General features: G+C 35.9%; 1 protein-coding gene across 4 annotated transcripts in view; it reads right to left on the reverse strand.

Moving 5' to 3' along the window:
- Window positions 1–15818, reverse strand: part of LRRC4C (leucine rich repeat containing 4C) — a 1128307-nt gene that overhangs the window by 243455 nt on the left and 869034 nt on the right. The gene's annotated exons all lie outside the window — the stretch shown is intronic.

Here is a 15818-nt window from a genome sequence, read left to right on the forward strand (position 1 = left end):
AGTCACGTCCCAATCTGCTAGAGGAAGAACACAGCTCTTGTTTATATATACATAATCAATCTTCCTGGCAGAATAACCTTTTCCTCCTAAGGAAACAGGGCAGGCCACTGACCTGCAGTTAAGAATTATCTTCAAGGGGCTAGGGCGAATGTGTAACCTGGTGATGGCTTGGGGCTGAAGAGCTGGTGAGGTAAGATAAATCCTTCTGAGAGCCTTGTTCCTTTCCTCCATCATAGATGCTTTCCAAAATAGGCTGCCAATAGCTGACGTCAGGTGTCTGCTCAGTCCTTCTCTGACAATCTCAGACAAAATAACCAGCTGGACCACCCTACAGGGTGCCTTCCTTGATCCAGCCTGAATCTAGGTTCACTTGCCACCTCTGACATCTCTAAAGATACTTTGCATTTCACAGCCTACCTTCTTGACCTTGTGATCAGTAGAGAATAGAAGAGGCACAGAAAAGAGAGAGAGAGAGAGAGGAGGGAGCAATGGGAGAAGCAGAGGGAATCGTGGATTATTACATTTTGGCAATTTTTCATGTTTTCAATGGGTTTTATCATTACCCAAAGTCAGAGAAATATGCACATTATATTAAACCAATTAGGGGAAATTTAATTTTATACTGTATTTATTTCTTTTTCCAATATGTCTCCCATCCACCTTTATGGTCTCAATGGTAACCATGAAGTTTTCCAACTCTGGATCTAAAGAGACTTATTTTGTTTTTTCCCTTATTCATCTATTGAAGGTCTATAATGATAGGATACAGAGAGATTGAGAGAATTCACAATTATCTTTAAAGAAGGCAACCTCATGCTCTTCATCAGTGATATGTTCTAAGACCTAAAGTGCATTTACTCAGGGAATCCTTCTTTTATTCATTTATACCTTATATTCCAAGACAGCCCTTCTCATAGATACTTGGTGACAATCCTTTTGCACTGCTTGTTTGAAATTACCAGTATGAATTGTGACAGTAATCCTGGGCCCCTACTTTGTGAAATCCTGTGCTACAGAGGCCGCCTTAGCCATCGAGTTTCTTCTGGGGTCTTTATAATATTTTCTCAATACTGGCATCTGTGCCACTCACCTTTACTAACTAAATAACAGAAAGAAGAAGAATTGGAGTTCAGCGTCATAGCCAAGAAAATCTGAACATATATCCAATGCAGCATTCTAGAAAAAGCAGGAGATTGGGATCAAAGCCCTGTTTTGAGGTTTCAGCAGGTCACATAGATATTGCTTAACTTCTTGAGTCTATGTTTTCTAAAAATTGGATTCAAACATATTTGTTTGAAGTTTTCAATTGCTTAAGAATTCTCTGATGTGCTTAATAAGATACAGATTTCTGGGACCTATGCCCAGATATTTTGCCCACATGATCTTAGGGCCCTGGAATAGGGGTCTGACCTCATACTCTGATGGAAGAGTGTTTTGTTAACACGACATACATAGGGTTGTCCTGAAGGACATCAAAGTCCACAAAGGAGTTGCTCACTGTATAGTATAGGAATTGTTTCTGGTTTTACCCTGATTTTTTTTTTTTTCTTGTTGATTAATACACTTCAGAGACCTTCATTTTGAAATCTCTGATTTCATTGAGCATACTCAACTTTAATATTTCCTTCCCCATATTCTCTATCAGACTCTTTACTTCTAAGGAAATGTAATACTTCTGCTCCCCTGGGGCCTAATGACCCTTCTATTTCTATATTTAAAATAAAGATTTGTCTGTGGCTTTATAAGTACCCTTCCACTGCCTTCAGAGGGGTTCTTTTAATTAAACTAAAAGAGCTGGGAATGTGTAAGGGATGGTGAGAGAGAGGAATTGGAGGAATTTTATAAAGGTAATAGTACAGATTTATGCCAAAATACAAGAGAAGGAAGAGAATATTTGATGGAGGAACACAGCAATAAAAATGGACATTTATTTTTTCATATTATAGTTGAGGTGTGCTAGGTGCTCATCTTTTTCTTTTAAAGGGTAAAAAGCACCAAGATAAATTAAAGAAACAAAATCTGAGACACGATTTTGTTAGTAAATCTTTCACTTGCCTTTTGACACATAATTTTAAGAATCTGTATGCAAACACATTCCAATGACCTCAAGATCATTTATGATTTGTCAAAGATGTAAAAATCAAATAGAAATATAAAGTTCCCTAGAGGGCCTTCTATTTGAGTTATAATGCATCTTAATGCTCTGTATAATACAAGTATTAGAAAGATGCAGATGCTTTTCTTATATTGATACAGGAATCAGGCATAGAATCAACACGAATAAATGAAGAAAAAAATAACCCGAGCTTTAACATTCTGTAAATTGAAAATATTCTTCAAATCTGAAAGATATCCTTGCTAGGATTTTATTGGGCTTGCCATTTAGATTAACTCAATCCCATGTACCATATGATTTTGATATCCTGTGATTTATAAAATGGATTTAAAGATCAGGATGATTTATCATCCCCAACCCAAACTCTGGAAACATTTCAAATAGATATAATTTAAAAAGAGGTTTTATCTTCTAATCTCAGTGTGACAGAGAGTGTTCATAATGTTTTGATGACGAGGTGCAGAAAAATTTTAACTTCAAAAAATGAATTCAGGAAATAGTGTAATTAAGCAAAACATATGGGATGATATAATATTACTGGCATTCATCCTAGACATCAATTTTGAAGTTAAGTAAAAGCAAAGAAAGTGAAAGAGCTCTGCTATACGAAAAAAAAAAAACAAACTTTTAAAGAACTTAGACACTGATGAAATGTACAGCTCTGAGTAATGGAATCCTCTGTACCAACACCATCACCTCTCCTGATTCGTAAATAAAAATTAGAATAAAATCTCCTTTGTACCCTTTTTGTCCAAGGATAACTAACTATTGACAAGTTGGAAGGTCAGGAAGTATTTGGTGGGTAAAGGCATGTTTCAGACCAGGAAACTGTATTCATGAGGACAGAGAGCTAGGAACAATGCCTGACTCTATGGAGAATGAAATAGTTGTGTCTGGCTGGACCCAGTGTCCGAGGGACATCTGATAGCAGGCTGAGCATGAGAAGCATGCAGCCAGTACAGTGAAAGGTATAGCAACCTAAAATGTCAGACATGTCAGAAAGAATTTTGGAGGATTAATATTTAAAATAAAATTCAAATATTTAAACTTTAAGTGTGGACAAGTTTATAGGAAAATAAGCGTTTCTATGTAGTTGTGGTAGGAAAATAACTTTATTTTTCTAGGACCCAATTTTGTAATTTGTATTGAGACAACTTATGACACTACAATTTTTCTTTTGGAAAATATAATGCAATAATTAAAATGTGTATATAGATTTAATTGTAAGGATGATCATCAGAAGGATGTTTATAATGTGGAAAAGTTGGAACTAGCCTGAATTTCCAAAAAGATGCTATATTTTGAATAATTGTGGTACTTTAATGCAATTATAGACTGTAGCGTGATTATAATGATGTAGACGCTTATTTTTTTCTTAGGCATTTGGGTTAGTGGAGATAAAAAGATGTCTTAGCACTATAAAGAATATAGCATAATTTTGAATAAAAGAGAAAAAATAAATACTATGCGTGAGAAAGTAGTCAGAAGAGTATAAACCAACCTATTTTTACTACATTTATAGCACATGTCAAAAGCTGAAAAAATATCTACTTGTACATTATCCATTTCACCAATTAGAATAGAATTTCTATGCGTTCAGAGACCATGCTTACCTGGGCCACCACTATACTCCACTGTCTAGTATGGTACATACTATGAGGTCAATAAAGCTTTGTTGTTTTTTATGTAAATGTTGACTAAACCTCTGCTGAAAAGTGAATAAACCTAACAGTGTTGCATCGAATCAGAAAAACTTACGGCTAGAACTCTGGTTCTTTCTGTTTTCTTATTTCTGATGGTTTCTGTCCTCTGACTTGTTTCACGCAAGGACGTATTACACACCACGGAGAGAAAAGCATCACAGCCAAGCCAAGGACCAGGTTAAACCAAACTTACATATGCAGGTCAAGACTCAGATGAAGGGAGAAGAGAAGCACCTAGTACTTGGTTCTGACACCGCATTATTAAAATCAAAGTTAATACATAAATAGCATCATAAAAATACGGGAGATTTTAAAAATGGTCCACTAATCAGTCATCTCAACAAAGCAGCAACAACTCAACATCATCCTTGGTGTCCATGGTTGTGAATATTTCACTGATGTATAAAATACCAATTTCTAAGCCAGTCTCCTACACACGTTGAAACTGCTACTGAACATTAACTCTGACAGATAACCCTCTGATTAACATATTGGTGGAAAGCTATTTTTTAAATTGAAAGGATACCTTAAAAAAAAAGATTTATTTATTTATTTTAGAGACAGAGAGTGCAGACGGGAGGGGCAGAGGGAGAGGGAGAGAGAATCTTAAGCAGACTCTGTGAAGAGCATGGAGCCTGCCACAGGGCTCAATCCCAAGACGCTGAGCCAAACCAAAAGTCTGATGCTTAACTGACGGCACCACCCAGACAGCCCTTGAAATGCTATCTTAATAGACACCCTAAGGAATGCATTCTGAATTAGAACCGTATACTAAAACAGATCAGAGTGTATTCAAAGGGCAATAACCAGGATAGGAGGGGATTAGCAGAAAACAACCAACAGTTTGCATTAGAAGTGACAATGGTAATACCATGTGCTAAAGGCTTTCTCTGTCAACCAATTTTTCACTAGTAGTGAAAGTGAAATGGAACCATCACAAACCTTCATATCACATGAATAATAGCTGGAGGAACTGGGGCAGTTTAATCTGCAAGACTATAAGAAAACACCCAGAAGGGGCATTTCACCACTCCAAATACACAGCACACTGACATACCGAAGACATTTTAGACTTTCAAAAAATATGGCTACAAAGGAGAAAATTAAGACCAGTGGTGGCAATCCCAAGAAAACTGCTTGAAGTTCACTTCCAGGAATAATTTCTAATAGTTGGAGATAATCGACAGATGCAATGTATCCAATTTTCCTTCATTTTTTACAGAAAACAAAAATATAAATACTGGTATATCTTCCTCAACAGGTTGAGAGGAAGCCCCTCAAGGGGAAAAACGTGATTTCCTGATTGCCTGGTGATTTCCTTAGACACAGCAGAGTTCCTGGCACATTGGAAACCCGCAGCAACTGCGTGAGGCTAGGCATGAGCTGAGATTTCCCCATCACTGGGTTGTTCCTGCAGTAAAGGTTGCAACATCATTGAGTGCCAAGTCTTCACGATTCAAAAGTAAAAGTTTCATTTTCTATAAATATTTCACCAAGTTCATTTAAAATGTGTGTGTGTGTGTGTGTGTGTGTGTGTGTGTAGTTACTTATGACAATTATTAGATTTTACTATATCTCACCATGCCACTTCACAGGTCAAAATCTTTTAATACCTCCTTATTACTCACTGGACAAAAGCCACTTTCACTGCCATTTGGGATGTGTTCTCTGCCTACCTCTCCATTCGCATTTCTTGCTCTTCTTCCCCCTCCCCAACACTGATGAACCTCCAGACATTCTGAATGTCTGTCTCTTGTTAAAATGTTTCATGCTTTCTTGCCATCACGCTTTTACTGGTGTTACTTTAACTGTGAAGAGTAATCATTGCTTTCCCGGTTTCTCTAACTCCTACGCTTTGGTGTGGGTATCACTTCTTTCTAAAATCTTCACTGATTTCAAAATCTGGATTCGGAGCTCCGATACTGAGGAGCATCTGATACTTCCCATGCCCCACACTATAGTGGCTCAGAGGGCTGCTTAATTTTCTTTCTCCCTTACCAAATTATAAATTCCAGGAGGATAAATGTCAATCTTCTTTATTGAATAAATTTAATATACAACATCATTTAGGTTTAAAGTATATGGTGTGCTACTTTGATACATTTACATATTTTAATGTGATTGCCCATGAAGTCATATTTATCACATTACATAACAACAGTACAATGTTATTGTCTATATTCATTATACTGTGCTTTAGATCTCTATGACTTATTTACTTGCTAGTTACAAGTGTGTACCCTTAAATACCATCAATCTTATCCCTTTCCCCTATTCCCTGGTAACCACTATTTTACTCTGTGCTTTTTATAGGATAATCCTTTTTAAATTCCACATATGAGTGATACCATACAGTTCTTGTCTTTCTGACTTATTTCACCTAGCATAATGCGCTCAAGGTCCATTGATGTTGCAAATGGGAGACTTGTCTTTTTAAATGTTATATATCCATTAGTGCCTGTACATACCAAGTGCTCAATAAATATTTGTTAATAAACAAGTGATTGCTAGCTGTTTGAAAGGTATGAAACAACGAGCTTACAGAAGTCTGAGTCTGTGTTTTTCAACCTCACGCTCTAGCACAGGAAGCAATCCACACAGTGAGAGGGATTAGATTTAATTATTTTTTTAAAAAATTTGTTTTTCCTGATGTATTTCTTAGATCTTGGCATCAGTATGCAGTCAATCTCTCTCTCATACACACACACACACACACACACACACACACACACACACACACACACAGAGTAAGCTCTTATCTGACCACAAACATCTGTGTTTGCTGGGAGAACACAGTATAGACAGGGCATTCACCCTAAATGTTATATTGACAAAGCCGTCTGTCATCCTGTGTCTACTCTGAATACGCTAATAGGTATGCAGGATGTGGTCCACGGAACCATGTGGCTTATTTTGGCTATCCCTTACCCTTTGAGTACCTTTGGTAATTGGCTGTGTTGACAGAAGCAGCCAACATTTCGTATTAGAGGTTCCAGTGGGTGCATCATGTGTTGATTGCTTTCTCTGTCAATTCATTCTGGTTGCCCAGTAATGAAATCGAAATGAAACTATCACAAATCGGTAGCTCATCAAAACTAAAGCAAGAGAGACAGCCTATTTCTTCTGACCAGGGAATATATCACGTGGGTATGTTTTACCCTCTATAGCCCAATGCACATGCACATTTTCTGGCCGGAAGGGGAAACATAGTGGAATAAAAAGGGTGCAAAATAGTCTTCACTATATGAAAACTATGTGTATAAATCTACAATCTGATAATTCATGAGGAACTACAGCCAAAGCCATCTTGTGTGTCTCTGTGTGTGCATGTGCGTGTGTGTGTGTGTTTTGTTGCATTTGGTATCTGTATCAGTCTGTATATAATACACATGAAATATCACCTTTCTTCTGAAATAAAGAGCTATACCTCTGTGACCTTCAGACAAACGGAAGAGGGCCTGAAGAAAAATGGAAAAATGGGTAGGGAGCTTGAAAGTGAAGGAAATTCAGTTAAACCATTTGAGAAGAGAACACTGAACAGAAATCAGAGTCAGTATTCTCTTCTCACAGCCAGGACTGAAGGAGTCTTCCTTTTTCGGACCCCGGCAGCAAATTGAATTTCACTGTGTGTTTACACTCTGCTGTTTTTGTCTCTATTTGTCAGTGTAATAAAAGTTGGTATCACATACTGCCATGATTGTTTGAAAAATATTTATTCTAGATGTTTCAATAAAAGTTCATATTTTTATAGAGTATTTGCTATTTGTTGTTTTCGGAATGATTTATTTGGCCCTTATAACTACCCTGTAAAATTGGCCAGGCAGATACATTTTATTCCCATTTTAGAGGAGGAAACTAAGACTTATGACTACAGAGTTTACTAATGACAAAATGGAACCAGAATCCATATCTCCTGACCTGGCTCAATATTGCAGCTATTAATTCTCCCAGAAGATACATACAGCATCTAGAAATGTTTATATGGATTCACTTGGACAACTGTCAAATTAAGAGCATAAAACCTTCTTCACTATATCAAAATAGCTAACACAAATGTGTTCATTTACATTTATCCTCCCCAAAACAATAATCAATCCAAGACCATTCCAAATGAGTCTGAGAGCTGATGTATATACAAGGGGGAAAGGGAAGAACTAACATTTTTTTTTCTTTTTGGAGAATCTATTGCAGCCTGAGTTCAATAACAGGCACATCAGAGAATAAGTACTTTGGCCCAATAGTTGATAGAAGGCAGATCTGTAATCTTATGTAAGCCAATTCCACCACATTGCATTACGTTCAGTCTACTTAAAATGGTGTGGGTAGAAAGTATTTATGCAAGTTTGGGCTGATTATAGATAACTAATTCACTATTTAGTTGGAAATAACATGACCCTTGTCATATTTGTGATGAAGTTGAACTTGGGTATGAATTATAGTTTGTATGGTCTTCTCACCATATGATTTGAAACTATGCCTTCATTTTCTGGGTGTTATTTTCTTCCTATAAAATGAGTAATTTGAATAAGATTATTTACATTATTTATTCTAGCTCTAAAGTCACATCATGTGGTTTTATTTTTTATTGTTTTTTAATTTGATTCCAGTATAGTTAACATACAGATTTATATTAGTTTCATATTATAGTATAGTGATTCAACAATTCTATATAGTACACAGTGCTCATTATAAGTGTGCTCTTTAATCCCCTTCATCTATTTCACCCCCCCCCCCCCCCGGTAACCATCCGTTCGTTCTCTATAGTTAAGAGTCTCTATAGTTCTTGGTTTACTTCTCTCTCTTCTTATTTTCTTTTGTTCATTTGTTTTGTTTCTTAAATTCCACATGAGTGAAATCATATGGTACTTGTCTTTCTCTGACAAATCTTACAGAACTTGCTTCCAGAAAGAAACTCCACACTCCATATCACTAAAATTCAAGTTTAGTGGATTTTTTCTACTACACTGTGTGCATAGTTTTCTATAGCAGGTTAACAGATTTCTTGCAATAATGACCTTCAAGATTCTCATGGCTCCCTCCTCTACTAATTGGGTGTGGTCAGGTGCCTTGTTTTGCACAATGAGACCAATACGGACAGAGCACAAGCAGATTCTTTACAAGTGCTTGTGCATAGGGGCATTTCTTTTTCTTTTTTGTGCTCCTAGAATCTACTGGCACCACGTGAATAAGCCCAAGCTAATCTGCTTTCTGATGGGCACATTGAGGCCAAGATGTCATTATCATACTACTTCACAAGCAGTCACCCCAGAAGCCTAGCTCACCCAAAGGTGACCTATGATACATGAGTTGCCCTGAGATTAGCAGAATATGGCTTAGCTGAGCTCTGCCCAATACACCCACAAAATCATGAGCTAAATAAGGAGTTGCTATTTTAAGCCACTAGAGTTTGTGGTGATCTCTAAAATAGTGTGCCAAATGTATGGATATAATCAATGAATGACAGCATCCAACCAGTTGCTGAGCCAGACATCTTGATTCCTCACCCTTCCTCACCATCCTCTCCCTTACCCTCCACATGAAAGTATGCATCCAGCTTTGCAATTCTACCTCACAAATGACTCACTCTGATTCATAACTGAACTTTCCTCATAATTCCTCTGTCTCTATCTTAGCCCATCACACCATATCCCTTGCCTAAATTTCTTTCATCACACATCCTCCCATCTGAGAGTCCTCTCTCCACCTCTGTTAGTGTCCAAATTCATCTTTCACACTGTAGCCAAGGGTATGTTCTATAATTCATATCTGACAATAATACTCTCTTGTTTAATATTTTCAATGGCCTTCTATTATCCTTAAAAGACAAATCAGACTTTATATCATGGTGAGGCAAATACTCTCCTATTTTTCTTTTTAGTGAAGAATCTCCCTTCCAAAATTTAAGTTAGCAGGCATTTGGCTCTCCCAATTGGAGATAACATGTCCAAGGTGCTCGTGTAACCAAGTTCTCAACAATGGAATGTATACAATTTTATGTCAGTTCCTTAAAAGGAAATTGTGTGTTGTCTACTTCCTCACTTCTTCCAGTAGGGTAGAAACTAGATACAGTACAGGTAAGCTAACTTGGATCTTATGATCATGTGGACCTCGTTCTAGGGAATGGTGGAGTTACTAGAAAGAGGGAACTTGGGTCTTTAGATGATCTGGTAGAACAGAGCTGCCTTTCCACACTATACCACTCCTTTTTCTCTATATGGTCACATGAAAAAGAAATAAACTTCCATCTTGTTTGAGATACCGTATATAAGGTCTCTTTTCATATTTCTTAGCATGGAGCATAATTAATATATATTAGTTTTATGGATTGCCGGAGAATGGCTCCTGTTACTGCCCTGGTCCCACTTTTTTCCTCTGAAGCCATAATCATCTGCTGTTTTGTTCCTAGAGCATCTATGAGAATTTTTACCTGAGCTTTTCCTCTGGGTCAATGCTTTTCTATCTTCTTCTTCTAACTAAATGCCACCCAATTGTAGGCCTAAGCTTAGATAGTATTTTTTCTATAAAGACTTGCCATCCCCCAAGTCTCGGCTATTTTTTCCTCTCAAGTGTGACTATCATATTCTGACTCATTAAAGCACAAAGCATGTTATTTTGGATTAGTTTGTCTCTCTGACTAAATAATAAATTCTGTGAAGGCAAAAACAATGTCTCATTCACCATCATATCTCATATCAAATGATAGCATAATACCTGGTATGTACAGGGCATTATATAAATTAACTGAATAAATTAATGCAAAAGTATGGAAAAAAGACCGGAAGGAAATATATTTAAAAAATAAACAGTAGTGGGGAGTACATAGGAATATGTATATATCTGGGTAGTAGAGTTATAAGGGATTTTTTTACTTTATTTCAATATTTTCCAAAGTCTCTAGAATGTACATATGTTGCTTTTATAATCACAAAATACAATATAACAAAATGTTTTTTCTAAAATACTAGGCATTGGAGACAAAAGCTTACTTCTACTTTTGACTTACATACAGCCAGAATATAAATATTAACTGGATAGAATAGACTTCTGTCTATGAGTTAGGAGCATTGTATGCCCAGGCTAGCAACAGGGAAGTACGAAATACTGTAATTGGCCAATTTTGAAATTCTAGTCCCAGACAAATGAAGAAAACCAATATGAGCTGCTCCTCCTTCTCTCTGAGATGAATTTGTGTGTAATAAGAGATACCCTGAGGATGATGTATGTGGCTACATAGATTCCCTTGGTGCTTCTTTGAAAAGGCTTATTTGTCCTGCATTCCACATGTTTTCATAAAAGCTTTAAGGATTAGGCTTGTTTTGCAACTGAAATTTCATTCTCTGGAGAGACTATGAGAGATTCTTATAGTCTGATCTCAAAGGACATTTGCATCGGATTGGATTTTATAATCTAAAAATTAAAAACTACCCTGCTTCTTCTAGCCTCCTGAACAAAGTGGTAAATGAGCAGTTCTTGTGGATCTGGGAAAAGCAGAGCATCTACTGAAAATATCTGCTTCTCAAACATGGGGCCGAACTGTAGTTCAGACATGTTGACTTCTTTGTCAGCCACTGGAAGATATTCTCTATTTTTCTCCTCTTTGCCCTTGAAATAGATGACTTGATTTAATTTGGTTGGTGTGCATTTAGTTTTGGATTCCTCATTGCTAAACTCATTCCTCGGGAAGGTAATCTTTCACTGTATGGAATCAAAGAAACTCCCTGAAAATCATCAGTCTAATAAGGACTGGTCATTCATTCTGATGAGTTTTCCTCATTTTCTCTCAGAATGAGGACGGATGTCATAGATACATTATACACAGAGAAAGTCTGGGCGAAGGCAAAGGCAGAAATTAATTTAATCTCCTGTTCTAACTTCAACTACCTAAATCATTCAAACCAACAACAGCAACACAAAATTAATAGCTTGACATACTTTTGTATTTAACCTTGAAATATGGTCGGGCAAATTAAACCAATTCAACATAGGAATTCAATCAGTATAAAAAATCCATTAGTGATTGAGACCAATTTATTAAACCAAAGAAATGTAAACTCAGTGTAATGGCATCACACATTCTATAGTTATAACTCAGCTGAAGAAAATGAAAGGAATTGGCAAAGAGGATAAAAATATTAGGGTGGTAGCATTTACTAAATGTACAGCTTAAAATATCATCTTATTTCCATTCACTGGCTATGTGTTCAGGTAAATTACAATAATTCACTAATAGTGTATTATAGATAAAAGGAAGAATTATACCAATCTATTTCCCATAACTTATTTTCTTGTGTTAAAACCTTACCATATTCTACTACCAAATGGATAGAAATGCAATCAATCAGATCTGAGATTCCTACCAAAGCCCTTTGATGAACTGATAATTTTCAAGATAATAAATTATTTCTATGATGGAAGTCAGAACCTAAACCTTGAGATCTTTTTTTTTCCCCTGAGATCTTCTGTTGAGTTTTAACCCACAACATTTCAACTAAAATTGAGTTAACATATAACAAAACAAAAACATGGTTGGGGTTTGGAAAGGCGTTATTTCGCATTTAATTAAATCATACATCTAGAGATTAATCTTGTTACAAAATCCTTTTCTAGATATTTCCTTCTGTTTAAACCCCGCTAGTATTAAGAAATTTACTACTTTCAGAAACAGTTTATTTTACTCTTGGCCAATTTTATCTTTTCTTTTTATCAAGTTGTAAAGTTACTTACATGCTACCTTCACTCGAAACTCCAAAGGGCGGGGAAGACTCTAAAATCAAGCTATAAATATCGCAATTTTTGATGAGGATATAGATTAAGTAATTTGACTAGAGAGTAAAGGTAATAAATGTAGAGTAAGGTTTAGAACAACAGCTGGCAGACTAAGGCCCACAAGCAGCCTGTTTTAATATGCCAAAGAATAGCTTTTGCATTTTTAAATTGTCGGAAACAAATCAAAATAAAAATAATATTTTGTGCACATGAAAATGTGTGGCATTTAAATTTCAGTATCCATAAATAAAGTTTTATTGAAACACAGCCTCATACATTTGTTTACATATTGCCTATGACTACCATTGCACTATGATGACAGAGTTAAGTTGTGACAGAGATGAATTTAAAATATTTAATATTAGCTCTTTATAAGACAGATGCACTGATCCCTAGTGTAGAAAAATGTCCAATATCAATATAATGTGAGGCACATATGTATTTTAAAATTTTTAGTAGCTACATTGAAAAACCATAAAAGAAACATAAAATTAATTTTAATAATATATTTTAAGTCAAAATATCTCAAACATTATCATCTCAATATGTAATCAATATAGAAACTATAAATGCAATATATTACATTTTTATCACACTAACTCTTCAAAACTCAGGGTGTATATTACATGTATAGCTCCTCTAAATTCAGACCAGCCGTATTTCACATGCTTAAAAACCACCTGTGGCCAGTAGCTACCATATTGAGCACTGTGGGTCTAGATAATAGGTCTTCCCATATTCAATCAGATCTCCAGAAACGAAATAGTATGTTCACATTTGACTGAGTTCATGTTTTCTGCCTTATTCACTTTGATTCCCCCTGCCTCCCTTTTCTGAAAAATGAAGGCCTGGGTCGAGGGTGGTTTGTTAGGGTTGGGGGTTTCAGTTATCAGGGTGTAGAAAGGAGGCACTTCTTCATGGGATTGTTCATGGTACTGGTGGCAAAATCCTGAAAGTGCACTTGTTTATTTCTACCCAAGTTAAAGTTCTAAATTCTGAATTGAATCCAACAATCTAAGTGTTGCTTCTCTACTGCAAAGTAGGAAGAAATGTCATCTCTTTTGTTCTAGAGATAATTTTGTTATCTAGAGATAATCTGTTAATGTAGTCCAATTTGCTTTCCTGGCAGCCACATCGCACCGTTGATTCTTATTATACCCATGGGAAATGTCACCTCTATTTCTTTTTTTAAAGTACTGCAATTAAAGCCACATAAGCCTGTCTTACACTTAAGTAAGTCCTCTCCTTTCCTTTCTTCTGTGTTGTGACTCAGAATCTATGCTCACATGGAACACTGGTTGTTGACAAACAGGACTGTGTTTTCTAGCTACAAAAAACAATGTCCGTATTTCCAATTTGAAGGGGCCAAAAAAGAGAAATTGGTTGATAATGTCAACTTAAGTTTACATCATTTTACCATATATTTTTCTGAATTTTTATTGTTGTTAAACATCTTGACTGTTAAATGATAATAAAATGTGTGGGAAACTTGTCACTGGAAGAACTCAGAAAAATTCACTCGTGCGTACTTAGTTCAAGCACTTTTATTTTTTGTGGACTTGTGTTCACAGAGCTGTGATTTTATAGTATTTTTTAATTTGCACAGTAATGTTTTAATGTAGTAAAATTGTTCCCAGATTTTAAGACAGAATTAAACACACTAAAAATGTATGTCATTAAAATAGTACATTTGGTTGTTTCAGATAATAACAATACATTTCCACGTGTTTCAGTATTGGGAACATGTTGAAGATTAAGAGCTCTAGGATACATCTCATTCTTTTTTTTTTTTAATATTACCACATGATTTCACTCATATGTGGAATTTAAGAAACAAAACAGACGAACATAGAGGAAGGGTGGGAAAAATAAAATACGATGAAAACAGAGAGGGAGGCAAACCATAAGAGACTCTTACTGAGGGTTGCTGGATGGGGTAACTGGATGATGGGCATAAGGAGGGCACTTGAAGTAATGAGCACTGGGTGTTCTATGAAACTGATGAATCTGATGAATCACTGAAACTGATGAATCACTAAATTCTACTCCTGAAACTTAAACTACACTGTATGTTAACTAAATTGAATTTAAATAAAAAATTTGAAAAATATATTACCTTATTCTCTCCTTACTGTTTTCACATCAAAGCCAAATCGCTAAATGGATAGTGTGGAATATAAATCCCGAATATAAAACGTGTCCAAATCAGTTCCTATTTTTTTCCATCTCAAACCATAAGATAAAAACAAATGTGAACTGCTGCAGGTTCTAAGAGATAACAGTTTAAGATTATGGGATTATGGAGCTATATGTTATCTCCCAATATATAAGAGGTACTCTCCTAATTTCTCCAGTGAGGCACAGACTGTCAGGAAATTCAGTGAAAATAAAAACAGACAGTAATAATACAACAATGGTCGCTAACATTTTCATGGGCTTACTATATGATACGCTCTGCGCAGAGATTTCATATGTGATATCTGATACCCACAACAATCCTATGAGATTAATCCCAAATATTCTTGCCATTTTACAGGTCAGAAAACAAACTTATTGAGGTTGAATAACTTTCTCAAAGTTACAAATATAGAAGAATACCGATTTTCCCCAATAAAATACTATTTTTTGGGGGGGGACTACCCATTGAGGAGCCAATAGTAAAAATCCTTATTTTTGCTGTGATGGTTTGTCCACTTGTAAAGCATATTTCTGTGAGAATTCTAGCTTTCCTTCTAAACCTCTAACAAAACAATTTTTATATATGCTGCCTCCAAAATAAGTCATAATTGTGTCTTGAAAAATATCTCTGCAGAGCCAGAATACAAACGGCAACAATGGCACATATTATAAACTGTGCCTTTCCCGAGGAGTAGAAATCACAAAAAGATGCCCCATTTAGATTTGTGTAATTTATAAATAATAAATAAATTGCATTATTGATCAGAGAGTTATCATCTCCCCTGTTGAACTTTGCTTCTTTCCTGGTTTTCCATTTTTTGTGAATGAGAGCATTCCTTTCAGTTACATGGCCTCAAAAAATCTCATAATCTTTCATTTCTCTCCTGCCCGCATGGAATATCAACCCTTTCAATTCTGGATGAACAACAAATATAAAACCCTTTTCCATTTTCACCTCCTTCACCATAATGAAGGCACTCATTTTGTCTTTTCTGTTGTGATTGCTTCCAAGCTGAAGAAGGCCTGGACTCAGGCCTTTTCCTTCTGGTTCTCCT

Source organism: Ursus arctos, unplaced genomic scaffold (genome assembly GCF_023065955.2).
Source record: "Ursus arctos isolate Adak ecotype North America unplaced genomic scaffold, UrsArc2.0 scaffold_23, whole genome shotgun sequence".
Lineage (NCBI taxonomy): Eukaryota > Metazoa > Chordata > Mammalia > Carnivora > Ursidae > Ursus > Ursus arctos.